The sequence below is a fragment of the Gymnodraco acuticeps genome, unplaced genomic scaffold, assembly GCF_902827175.1.
Source record: "Gymnodraco acuticeps unplaced genomic scaffold, fGymAcu1.1, whole genome shotgun sequence".
Classification (NCBI taxonomy): domain Eukaryota; kingdom Metazoa; phylum Chordata; class Actinopteri; order Perciformes; family Bathydraconidae; genus Gymnodraco; species Gymnodraco acuticeps.
The window spans coordinates 4,229,643-4,243,330 of record NW_022990501.1 but is presented as its reverse complement, the minus strand read 5'-3'; positions in this window follow the sequence as shown (position 1 = coordinate 4,243,330).

Genomic DNA, 13,688 nt, shown 5'->3' with positions numbered 1-13,688 from the left:
CAGTCAACTCTCAAGTTTCCTCTCGAGTCCCATCTCAAGTCACCTCTCGAGTCACCTCTCGAGTTCCCTCTCGAGTTCCCTCTCGAGTCACCTCTCGAGTCCCCTCTCCAGTTTCTTCTCAGGTCCCCTCTCCAGTTCCCTCCTGAGTCCCCTCACCAGTTTCCTCTCAAGTTCCTTCTCAAGTCCCCTCTCCAGTTTCCTCTCAAGTTCCTTCTCGAGTCCCCTCTCGAGTCACCTCTCAAGTCCCCTCTCGAGTCACCTCTCGAGTTCCATCTCTAGTCTCTTCTCGAGTCACCTCTCGAGTTCCATCTCTAGTCCCTTCTCAAGTCCCTCCTCTAGTCACTTCTCTAGTCCCCTCTCTGGTCCCTTCCCGAGTCCCTCCTCTAGTCCCATCTCTAGTCCCTACTCAAGTCCCTCCTCTAGTCAATTATCTAGTCCCCTCTCCAGTCCCCTCTCCAGTCCCCTCTCGAGTTCCCTCCTCTAGTCCCTCCTCTAGTCCCTCCTTTAGTCCCTCCTCTAGTCCCTCTTCGAGTCCCCTCTCTAGTTCCCCTCTCGAGTCCCCTCTCGAGTTCCCTTCTCTAGTCCATTCCCTAGTCCCTCCTCAGGTCACTTCTCTAGTCCCATCTCCAGTTCCCTCTCGAGTCCCCTCTCGAGTTCCCTCTCGAGTTCCCTCTCGAGTTCCCTCTCGAGTTCCCTCCTTTAGTCCCTCCTCTAGTCCCTCCTTTAGTCCCCTCTCTAGTCCCCTCTCTAGTCCCTCCTCTAGTTCCCCTCGCGAGTCCCCTCTCGAGTTCCCTTCTCTAGTTCCTCCTCTAGTCCCTCCTCTAGTCCCTCCTTTAGTCCCTCCTCTAGTCTCTCCTCTAGTCCCCTCTCGAGTCCCCTCTCTAGTTCCCCTCTCGAGTCCCCTCTCGAGTTCCCCCTTAGTTCTCCTCTCGGTTCCCCTCTCGAGTCTCCTCTCGAGTCCCCTCTCGAGTCACGTCTCAAGTCCCTACCCAATGTCCTGGTCCGTTGGAGGTTCTGCTGGGGGTCCTGCCAACTCCATGTCCTGTCCCGTTGGAGGCCCCGTCGACTACTCCTCTGCCGGGGGTCCTACCAATCGTATGTCTGTCCCGTTGGAGGTCCCGCCGTCTACTCTCCTGCCGGGGGTCCTGCCAGCTCCTTGTCCTGTCTCGTTGGAGGTCCCGCCGACTACTCTCCTGCCGGGGGTCCTGCCAACCCTTTGTCTTGTGCCGTTGGAGGCCCCGCCGACTACTCTCCTGCCGGGGGTCCTGCCAACCCTTTGTCCTGTCCCGTTGGAGGTCCCGCCGTCTACTCTCCTGCCGGGGGTCCTGCCAACCCTTTGTCCTGTGCCGTTGGAGGCCCCGCCGACTAGTCTCCTGCCGGGGGTCCTGCCAACCCTTTGTCCTGTCCCGTTGGAGGTCCCGCCGTCTACTCTCCTGCCGGGGGTCCTGCCAACCCTTTGTCCTGTGCCGTTGGAGGCCCCGCCGACTACTCTCCTGCCGGGGGTCCTGCCAACCGTTTGTCCTGTGCCGTTGGAGGCCCCGCCGACTACTCTCCTGCCGGGGGTCCTACCAACTCCTTGTCCTGTTCCGTTGGAGGCCCCGCCATCCTCTGTCTCGCCGGGGGTCCTGCCAATCCCGTGTCCTGGTCCTCTTCCGTGGGGGATCCTGCCGAGGCCTGTCCCACCAGCTCCGGTTCCTGTCCGGCCGACACCGGGTTCTGCCCGGCCTCCGGCGCTGGCTCGTCAGCGCCTTCCTGCCCGGCCTCCGGAGCTCTCTGGTCTTCGCCCTCGAGCCCGGCCCCCTGAGAGCCGTGGTCTTCGCCCTCGATCCCGGCCCTCTGTGAGCCGTGGTCTTCGCCCGCGATCCCGGCCCTCTGTGAGCCGTGGTCTTCGCCCGCGATCCCGGCCCCCTGACTCTTCCTGCCGCTGCCCTCGTCCTCGAGCCCGGCCCCCTGACTCTTCCTGCCGCAGCTTTTGCCCTCGAGCCCGGCCCCCTGACTTTCCCGGCCGCGGTCCTCGCCCTCATGCTCGGCCCCCTGAGTTCGCCCGCGATGGCCTTCGCCCCTCCATAACCCCCACCTTGAACTCTGCCTTGCCCCCGGGCCGTCCGCCCGAATACCCCTTTTTGAACTCTGCCTTGCCCCCGGGCCGTCCGCCCGAGTACCCCTCCTTGAACTCTGCCTTGCCCACGGGCCGTCCGCCCGAGATCCCTTCCTGGTCCTCTGCTGTGCTCCTGGGCGGTCAGCTCAGTCCCGTCCTCCTGACCCCCTCCACCCACCCTGGTGGCCTAGTGATACGCCCCTCCTCCGGACCCCCTCCACCCACCCTGCTTGAGGACTTTTGTGTTTTTTTTTTGGGACGTCTGGGATCCGTCCCTTGAGGGGGGGGGGTACTGTCACGATCTGTCTTTATGGTGTTTTGTCTATCTTTGGGTTTCCTGTTTTATTTTGTAAAGTGTTCACCCCCGTTTCCTGCCTGTCTGCTTTTTGTCTGTTTCCCTCCCCGATTACCCAATTGTGTTCACCTGGTACCTCTGTGTTTTCTCCTCCCTCCTCACCTGTCTCGTGTTTATGTGATTAGTCCTGGGTGTATTTTAGTTCTGGGTTTTCTGTCTCTCTTTGTCGGGTTGTCTTTTGTCATGACTAGTTCGTCGGTGAGTGTTCTGTTCTGTCTGTTATCACCTAGCCTTGAAATAAAGGAACTTTCACTTTAATCTGCATTTGGGTCCTACCTGCTTCACACACCGTGACACATGTAACGGCGTTACGTAATCAGAATACAAAAATCAAGTAGGCTAACTGTTTTCAGCTCGCGTTACATTTGAAAAATGAGTAATCTGATTACAGTTACTTTCGTAAAACTGAAGTGAATACATTTTGGATTACTTATTGGAATTATTGGTGGAAAGATTTCCTCACATTTAATATGCATTACTAAAGGTACAGCCGAATCATCACAGCGCACAAAACCTATTACCGCCGCAGATGGACCAAAAAAGGGAGCGTTTGAAAAAAATGTGTGGGTCCGCTCAGAGAAACAATAACAACGAAACATTGAGGAACAAAAGTCTACGTTTAAATCGTGTGTGTGTGTAGAAGTGTATGTGGTTAAAACACATTAGCCACACCGCTCTTTAGCCTTTCTAATGATTCTGAAGGTAAACACAGTGAAGGCGGTGCGTGAAAGGCACTGCACGCTCGTCTTCTCAGAGGCTGAGTTAACCCTCCCGCTGCCTCCTAGTGCTGCAGAGATTTCATGAAGTAAAGGAGGTTTTCCTTCTATAAAACAGCTGTGGGCAGCAGATACTGTGAGTGTCACAGACATGAATACATAGATCAAGGCAGACTGGTGCACACACTCTCCTGTTTTGCCAATCCGGTGCTTGAACAAATATAGCTCTACACCCCTGGCCGAAATGTCCTTAAAATGAAGTCCGAGTTCGACATTTTAATTCATGTCCTGCCAACACTGGCAGGACAGAATGCGACACGCCCGTTCTAAGCCGTGTCCCTCACTCCTCACATCCCAAGCTGCATCACCAAAAAGTTCATTATGTTACTGTCAAGATCTGTCTTTATTGTATTTTGTCTTGTCTTTTTCTGTCTTTTGTTTCATGTTTTATTTTTGAAAGGTCTTCACCTCCTGTCTTGCCTGTTTCTGTCTGTGTTTTGTCTTGTCTAGATCTGTTTTTGGTTTTCTGTCTGCGTTGGGTTTTGTCTTTAGATCTGTCTGTGGTTCCCTGTCGTTAGTTTCCCTGGTGTGTCTTATTACCCGATTGTGTGCACCTGGTGTCCCTGTGTTTTCTCCTCCCTCCTCACCTGTCTTGTTTGTATAATTAGTCTTGTGTGTATTTAAGTTCTGGTTTTTCTGTCTGTCTTTGTCGGTTCGTCTTGTGTTATGACTTGGTCTTCGGTGAGTCTTCTGTCTTTGTTTATAGTATAGCCTTGAAATAAAGGAGATATTTTTGACACTTTAATCTGCATTTGGGTCCTGCTTCCTGCCCACACCGTAACAGTTACATCGTTTCAGAGGTTATGTTTCAGTTGTGCTCTTGATAAGCCATTAAAACAGTAAAAACACGTTCAGTTTCCTTTTGCTTTTTGTGTCTCCTGTTCACCAAAACATACCCATCTGTGAAAAAGAAATTAATCTAAAAGTAATCTGATTACGTTTTTAAGACGCGTAACTGTAACTGTATTCAGATTACTTTCAGAGCCATGTATTCAGTAATCAGTAACTGATTACATTTACAAAGTAACCCTCCCAACCCTGGTTATAAGGCATTATAAATATCTATATAAAATATTGTTACCACTTTACAATAAGACTACCCTTATAAAGGGTTTACGAATAGTTTGTAATTCATTTATTAATTAGGTTGTGAACACTTTATAAATCATTAATACGCTTTTATAAGACATGAGATAAACAGGGCAACTGTGACCGGTTGCTTGCCAAATAGTGAGCCCACATGTATCTGTACTGCTAAGCCTTATATTGGCTACCTAGCTTAACTCGTCTTCTTCACCAGCCAGCATCCTTGGTATCTGTTGTTCACTGAGTTGATTCCATCTTGATGTTTCTTGGCATCTCTTATGACCATTTATTAATGAGTTACTAACATGTATAACCAGTACTCAAGTTGTAAAAAAAAATCAGGGGGGATGGTGGATTTTATCATATGGGGACATAATTTGTGCTGATAACCCGCAGAGGATGGGAGACCAACCAGAATAAAGATAATTATTATACTCCTAAAACAACATGCATGTTATGGATGTTCAGATACTCCTTTCATTGCTCTTGACCAAGGCACCTCAGAATTAGAGTCGGTCCCCGGGCTGCCATGGCACCACTAACATTTAGGGTCAAATGCAGAGGACAATTAGTGCAAAATCTTTTTTTCACTTTAATTTAAAGGGGGGGAGGGGATAAAAAAATGTGGTTATAATGGAAGTCTATGGTACAAATCTTGTAGGTTAACAGTCCCTCATTTATTATTCAGATGGATCATTATACTAATAATAAAGTCAAAATAGTTTTTAGAATATTGAATTATAGTGTATTTTTTCAAAAAAGCAGTTACTGGTATACGATCAAAACTGGTATCTAAAGGTTTACATTTGTATCGTTATTCATTAAATCATTATGTAAATTAAACACTTCATGAAAAAATTGAGGAAAAAATTTTGAAAAATATTGATCCGTCATCATTTTATTGCAGTTCAAATACAAATATTTTATGTTAACATTCCCAATGTTACTTTTTTTAACAGGGCATTAGGTGCAAATTGAAATTGTTTACAAAATATGAAAATATATTAAAAGATTATACAGATAATACAAAATAGGACCAATGTTGTCAATGGCTGCCTACTCCACTCTCCCCCATCTCATATACGTTTACAAAGATTTTCATAATCATGTTTTCTGGTCTCAATTTTTCTGGCTCTTGCTTTCGGATTGTTAGCTAAGCAATGGCTTTGAAGCCAAGTCTTGACATATACCTCTGGTCTGAACTTGTTCAGTGGAGGGCCAACACACTTGATGAAAAGCAAGGCTGACATGCTTTTTACCTCTAGGGAGCTTCTAGTTGTGGTTAAAATGTTCATTTGACTAAACCCACGTTCACACTCAGCTGTGGAGATGACCAGAGTGTTCACTGCTTGAAGGAGGGGTTTCAGCTCTTCTGGGGCTGGTGGTATCATTTCATCAACAGTTTTGAGTCTTACCAGCTAGCTAACACGAGAGAAAAATGTAGCTAAACTCCAAACTAAGTTGTTATTGCTGCTTATGTCCATAGATTCCACCTTTGGTGAGTAAAGTAATGAGTAATGACTAAGATTACTGACTCTTGACTTACCTGAAATGTTATTTTTAGTATTTTTAAATATGAAGTCCCTCAGATCGCGTTGTCCTCCTGGTCGCTTGGCCATTGTGATGACCGTTACCTGCGCTTCTGGCATCGATCAAACAGGCCCATCACGGCGCTCTGGCGCCCTCTAGGGCACTCGCATAGCATAGCGTCAGTGACTTGGTAAAAATGTCATTGCATGTGTGCGTGCTCACTCGCCCACAGTATTTTACTCAAAATGCGCAAAATTAATGTTGAAATAGCAGTAATACCAGTGCCACGTTCATTGATAAAATTACATAAGGGATGGAAAGGGGGAATGGCAGTTTTAGAAGGGGGATGATTTTGACCGTTTTTATTTCAGGGGGGATGCCATCCAAGGGCGCCGGAAGCGGGGGGGCCAGGGGGCCATTGGCCCCCCCACTTTACGGCCCTGCCCCACATTTTCGCAGCAGCGGATGCCGCGGAACCCTGTACACATCCCGTTTCAATAATTCCCCTCTACTCTAAAGTCGCATCTAAAAAGAACGCCATCTGATCTAGCTGTGTATATTTTGTTATTGTTGATTGTTATATTCAATCTCATTAGCTACAGGCATTTTTTAAGCTTGTAAAGGGAAGAACACAGCTCGCCTCTCACTCGCCACTCTGCTCTTCTACAGCGCCGCTTCCCCTCCCTCCGCTGACATTATGAATGTAAGGCATAGTAATCATAGATAACACCGCAGGGTCCGTTACAGTTTGTTTTCATCTGATTTCAAATAAACAAAGTCTTTTCAGAATATTAAACTTGTTTCGGCAAATTCAGATGATAAATACAGCTTTGAAGCTTGTAACGGCATAATTACAAGCGGAGAACGGAGTACTTTGACGTCACAGCAAGCATAACAACAGCCGGTGTTTCTCCTGGAAGTTTTCCCCGGGAAACAAACGCAAAAATACACAAACACACACACGTGGTATACACGCACACACTCGCGAGCTCCCCCCAGACCAGTAATCCAAATGAAAATATCTTCCCTCCGTACTACTTTGATCATTTGCTCCGCTAATAATCAATCAGATCGATCCAGAGAAGAGGAAACTTTAAGGCCTTTTTCTCAAAATGATGACTCGGTGACAGTCATTATATAATGTGACATATTTTGCTTAATATAGTACAAAAACAATCCATATCATTAGAAAGCTAGGAATCTCCTCTTTCCAACAGTGTATACAACTCAAAATGTGTCTTCGGATCAATGCGACTGATTTCGATGGAGCAGGTCACTTTGCATTAGGTAAAATACAGCAGGCAGACATAACAGGAAGAATATGTACATTTTAATCCAATCAAATAGGACATTGTCACACCATTCAAATGTATCCATGTACATTACAACCAATAACAAAGCTTAGATATGTTTATTTGTTACGTTGTTTACGTTATGTGTTACGTTGTTCAGTGTGTGTCAGCCGTTAACCAGATAGATAAACTTGCAAACATGTCAGAAGAACCGGTGCCTAAGAAAACAAAATACAGTCAAACTAAGCTGAAATTCAACAACTTGAATGTCACATCCCTGACATCCACAACTCCGGAGCCTGGTCCTTCAACCATAGAACCAGCGCAGCCAGATGAACCCCAGCAGTAGCTCTGCGGCCGCAGAGGCTGTCAAAACCGCCGCCGCCGGCATCGTTGAACCGAAACAGGCTGGTTCCGACTGCATGGAGGTTTGTTGTCGGGACATTGTGACGGGCCAATAAAAGCTTATTTGGGCAAAGAGAAGGTACTTCAATGCAGAATGGTACAAAAACAGAGAGTGGTTAATTATTTGCAAAACCACTAAACGAGCCTTCTGTGAAATATGCAGATGTGATGCTGTCAAACGGCTTGTAACTTTCTCCAAATGTGGAGATGACAGCTTTGTAAATACCGAGTTAATAACTGGAACTTTTCACAGAGCTTACTTCAGTCAAACACCAGTCAACATTCAGCTTGTCAAACAAGAGCGTAGCAGGAAAAAAGAAGAGATGGAATGAGCAACTGCGCTGTCATATGTGGGCTGGTCTAGTTTAATGTACAGGAAAGGAGTGAGCAGAGGGTTGAGTTGTCCATTCTTGTTCTGTTTTCTCTGACTATCTTCCTCCTGAAGACCCTCTCAGACTTTCATTTGCTCGCGCTACTAAAGAGACACGTTACCATGGAAACCAAACAATGGTGTAGCTGTATTGAAGTCCGAGTGGAAACAGTAACATTTGGTGCATTATGTTAGAATGAAACAAATCAGATTTAGTCAGAAATCGGGAGAAATGTGGGATAAATATGACCCCGGGAGGAAAACGGGAGTCTCCCGCGAAAATCGTGAGGGTTGGCAAGTAGGCTGTCACATACACACGCACTTTTTGGCCCCCCCACTTCTGAAATGAATCCGGCGCCGCTGATGCCATCCCCCCTCAACTCGAGTACTGTGTATAACTGCCAAAAGGGAGCTTTATTGTAAAGTGTGAAACAAATCACCATTTATTAATGTGTTACCTTATAATTGGTAAAAGGGAGCCTTATTGTAAAGTATGAAACAAATCACCATTTATTAATGTGTTACCTTATAATTGGTAAAAGGGAGCCTTATTGTAAAGTGTGACACATATCACCATTTATTAATGAGTTACTACCATTTATAATTGGTAAAAGGGAGCCTTACTGTAAAGTGTGAAACACATCACCATCTATTGATGAGTCACTAACATGTATAACTACTGAAAGAGTGCATTGCTTTTAAGTTTAACACAAATGTCAATTTATTAATGATTTATAACATTGACACGCTTACCTAATACACATTTTTCACATGAAATGCAAAGTAAGATGCAACAGAACCAAGCAAAACATTTTATTCACACATGAAGAAAATCATGTGTTAAAAATAATGACTATTTAGTATGACTGATACCATTGGCAAACCGTCAGGGTAAGGTATTCAGAGAATACCCTGGAACACTCAGATAAAACAAACAAAACATCGATTTAATTATATAAATAAAATGTATATAAAATGAACAAATGAGAATCGTATCTGTGTTGTTGATCTGTAATATTACAGTATTACGTTGATTTGTTTGTCCTTCTCGGACCATGCACTACGCATTTCAGTGGTTTTGTGTTAGAAAAGAAAGCAATCAGATCTTGTTCTGGGTCTCTGGGTAGAATATCCTTCAACCAAGATATTCTGTATCCTTGATAGAATGCCCTGGCCGTTGCACTGAATGAGAGCGTACATTTGGACTGACAGTTTGATCAACCAATCATATATTGATTTACAGCCAATGGGCGTATTCTTTCAGTTTCCCTCGGTTCCAGGGTACTCTAAGGCCCGCTAGTTAACTGGCTCGAGACAGAGGATCTAGAACGAATGCGACGAAGCAATTCATGTCGTTTTATTGTTTTTAACGTTGAAATGACAAGTCCAACAGGTGAAGATGAAGTTGTTGCGGAATTGTTTTAAATGTTCCCTTTTCAAGACGACAATTCAGTGATAAGACGGACATTATAATGCCGCGGAGGGGGGGCGGCGGGGAGTGTGTGTGTCTACAGAAGGTCCAGTTGTGATCGACACGGTTCGCCACTGACTGATACACATATTTAAACATAAAAGCCAAGATGACCATTCAAGAACCTTGAGGTGTTCCTCCAACAAACTCTCTGTAGGGTTTCCTCTCAGTCTACGGACATGTCCTTTGACGGTCGACCAAGCTCTTTGGATATGACTGCCGTCTGGGGGTTCACAAACCACCTGCTGTGGTTTATGGTGTAGTGGTTGTACCCCATGTTACTCAGCACTCTCCTATGCCCTCCACTCATCACTAATAATGATACTTCCTGACTTAACATGCCGTCTAATCAGAGGGACAAGGTTGCATCTTGATCGTTTCTCCACTAGTTTCAACACTAGTCTCCGCCTTCTGAGAGAGAGAGAGTGTGCTTCCTGCTTTCTTACGATGTAGACGCTTTTCTGCTTGCTCTTGCCTCTGCTTACTTTTTTATGCTGATTTTCCGATTTTTCTTTTCTGAAAATTTCGAGCAGCAGCTCCTGGACATTAACTTATCACTGGGACAGTTATTCTTCGTAAATAGATGGAGGTTTTCAGCCATATTTCAATATTTTTTACGACGACCTCAGTCTTACAGTAGCGTGGCCTAGCAACTAGGGCTGTACCCGAATATTCGACTATTCGAATATTCGTTCGTTGGCCAACTATTCGGGTTTCAATTTCATTATTCGCCATTTTTTTTTTTTTAAATGTATGCTATCAATAAAGGCGAATTGCCATATTCTTATACTATATTTATACTTTTGCTCCTGACATCGCGTTCACTCAGTCACGAACGCAAACGGCACGCTTCACCTCGCTTCACCTCGTTTCACACACCTGAACACAAAATGCCGAAGACTTCAGCTGTGTGGGACCATTTTAAATTGGACGATGGTAAGAAGAATTGCCAAATATGCGACAAGAAACTGGCCTACCACGGTGGCACAACAACTCTGAAAAGTCACCTGGATGCTTTAAGTAGTAGCCTAGTGTTAGGGCTGTACAAGGGTGTGGAATCAAATGCACGATGCAGAGACAAACAAAGTATCAAAATAAAGTGTTTTAATGTAGACAGGTCATAACACACTGAATACATAAAGCAACAAAACAAAAACTACTAATACACTAATCTAACTCTATGGACGATGACAAAAGGATCTTACGCTGGAAGGCTTGGAACACACAAGACAATCTGGCAACGAGACAGGGGAAGACGAGAACTATATATACTAGACAGACAACACCAGGTGAAGACAATTAGACAATCACAACCGTGGGAAAACAGACAAGGCAGGAAACGTACTTTAGACACATGAAGGTAGACAAGACTATCAAAATAAAACAGGAACCTATCTAAACACATAACATGAAACCTAAACTAGGGAACAATCTTAGCAGAGCCGTCTACGCACAACAGTACCCTCCCCTCTAGGGACGACACCTGACGGCCCTGGGACCTCCGGATGACACCTGTAGTAGTCCTCGATTAAGTCTTTGCCTACGATAAAACTGGACGGGACCCAGGACCGTTCTTCAGGACCGTAGCCCTCCCAATCAACCAGAAATTGATGACCTCGGCCTCGATTTCTCACTGACAGGAGACGTTTGACAGAGTACACCAGACCGCCATCAACAACACGGGGGGGGGGGGGGTTGGAGGGTGGAACCAGGGGACTGTCCAGAACCGGCTTGATTCGGCTGACGTGGAACGTTGGATGAACCCGTAGTGACCTGGGCAGACGGAGACGGACAGATACAGGATTGATTATTTTAGTGACAGGAAATGGACCCACAAACCTTGGAGCGAGCTTCTTTGACAAGACCCTGAGTGGCAGATCCTTTGTGGACAACCACACCCGCTGCCCCGGTCTGTATGTAGGAGCCGCCCGCCGCCGATGATCCTCCACCGTCTTCATCCGAGCCGAATTCCTCAGGAGGACCTGACGAGCTGCAGCCCAGACACGGTGGCATCTTCTGACTATGGCGTGAGCAGAAGGCACCACCACCTCCTTCTCAGTTTCTGAGAATAGAGGAGGCTGATAGCCAAAGACACAGTGAAAGGGAGACAGACCGGTAGCAGAGGTGGGCAAAGAGTTGCGTGCATACTCCACCCATGTCAGATGCTCGCTCCAGGGTTCTGAGAAACCAGGCAGCGCAGGCACGTCTCCAGCTCCTGATTCAGCCGTTCCGTCTGTCCGTTGGACTGGGGATGATAACCTGAGGTGAGGCTGACGGACGCTCCCAGGAGGGTGCAAAACTCCTTCCAGAACCTGGAGGAAAAGTGAGGACCTCGATCCGACACAATGTCTCTGGGAATACCATGAATACGGACAACATGAGTCAATAACGCCTGAGCAGTCTCTTTAGCTGACGGCAACTTTGGCATGGCAATAAAATGGACCATCTTAGAGAACCTGTCCACTACAGTGAGGACAGTGGTGTTACCCTTGGATGGAGGAAGACCCGTGACAAAATCCAACGAAATGTCAGACCAGGGCCTGCTGGGAACGGGGAGAGACTGCAGCAGTCCCATCTGTGATTTTGATGACGTCTTGTTCTTGGCACAAACTACACAGGCAGCCACATATTCGGAGACATCCTTAACCAAGGAAGGCCACCAAAACCTCTGTCGAACGACGAATACGGTCCGCTTGACCCCTGGATGACAAGTGAGCAGTAATGTGTGAGACCAATGAATAACCTGTGACCGCATGGATTCAGGCACGAATAGCCTGTCCAATGGACAGCCACTAGGTTTCGGCCCCTCACCATTGACACGTTTCACCTGATCTACTATAGGCCATGTCACCACCCCAACCACACGGGAGAGTGGAAGGATTGGCTCTGGGTCCTTGGCCATGGGCTCTGGGTCATGGAGGCGTGAGAGGACGTCAGGTTTGCCATTCTTGGACCCAGGTCTGAAAGACAATGTAAACTCAAAACGGTTAAAAAAAAGTTGCCATCGGGCCTGGCGTGAGTTCAACCTCTTAGCTTTGCGGATGTATTGAAGGTTCTTGTGGTCGGTCCAAACCAATAACGGCTGTGGCGCCCCCTCAAGCCAGTGCCTCCACTCCTCCAGAGCCATCTTGACTGCCAACAGCTCTCGGTTTCCGACGTCGTAGTTTCTCTCTGCGGGAGATAGTTTGCGAGACAAAAAGGCACAAGGATGCATCTTATGATCCCCAGCCGCTCTCTGTGAGAGAATGGCCCCCACCCCATCATTGGAGGCATCCACCTCCACAACAAACTGTCATTGAGGATCAGGAACAGTCAGTATGGGAGCTGTGGTAAACCTTCTTTTTAACTCATTAAAAGCCTCCTTGGCCCTGAGGCCCCACACAAAGTTAACCCCTGGTGAGGTCAGTGCATGAAGGGGAGCAGCAACAGAGCTAAAGTTCCTAATAAATCGTCTGTAGAAGTTAGCAAACCCCAAAAACTGCTGTACCTTCTTCCTATTGGTGGGGGTGGCCCAGTCTGCCACTACACTGACTTTTGCAGGGTCCATCAGGATTTGTCCAGGAGAAATGATGAACCCCAGGAATGAGACAGTTGATGCATGGAACTCACACTTCTCTGCTTTTACGAACAGGTGATTATCCAGTAGGCGCTGTAGTACTTGGTGGACATGTTGCACATGAGTCTCCTTATCAGGAGAGAAGATTAAAATGTCATTCAAATTAGGGCTGAACGATATACCGTGTCATGGCGATAACCGCGGTATGCGCATGCGCGGTATTCACACCGCAGGGACGTGCGGTTTTATTCATTTTTTTTAAATGCTAACGCACTTTAGCACAGAATTCAAAATAAAGATACCCTTATTACTTATCGAAACTGCACATACAATATATCCGATTAAAGCTGAGACTCCACAGATTATTTAAGTATAGTATCTAAGCGATCCGATCTCGCGACAGGGGAAGCAAACACAGACATCACAACACGTACCTTTTACGGAGCTTTTACGGGAGATCGTCTCACCGTAGCCAACACACTCTCACTCCCTAAGCGTCCAGGAGCGACGTTTGGTCAGTGTCCGTGGCGTCCAGTTGTGACGCTCCTAGGCTCCTTCAGCGTCATAAAGGGACACAAATAGCTTTCAACTGATTGCAATGTATTCCCATCTGCGGCGGGATTTGACGCTCATGGAAGCACGGCATTCGTTTGTGTCGGCTGCCCTTAAAGGCAATGTGAGCGTCCATTCCCATTGGATAACGGAGAATTGTACACCCGGAAGGAAGTATTCCTCTTACTGTCGATTGA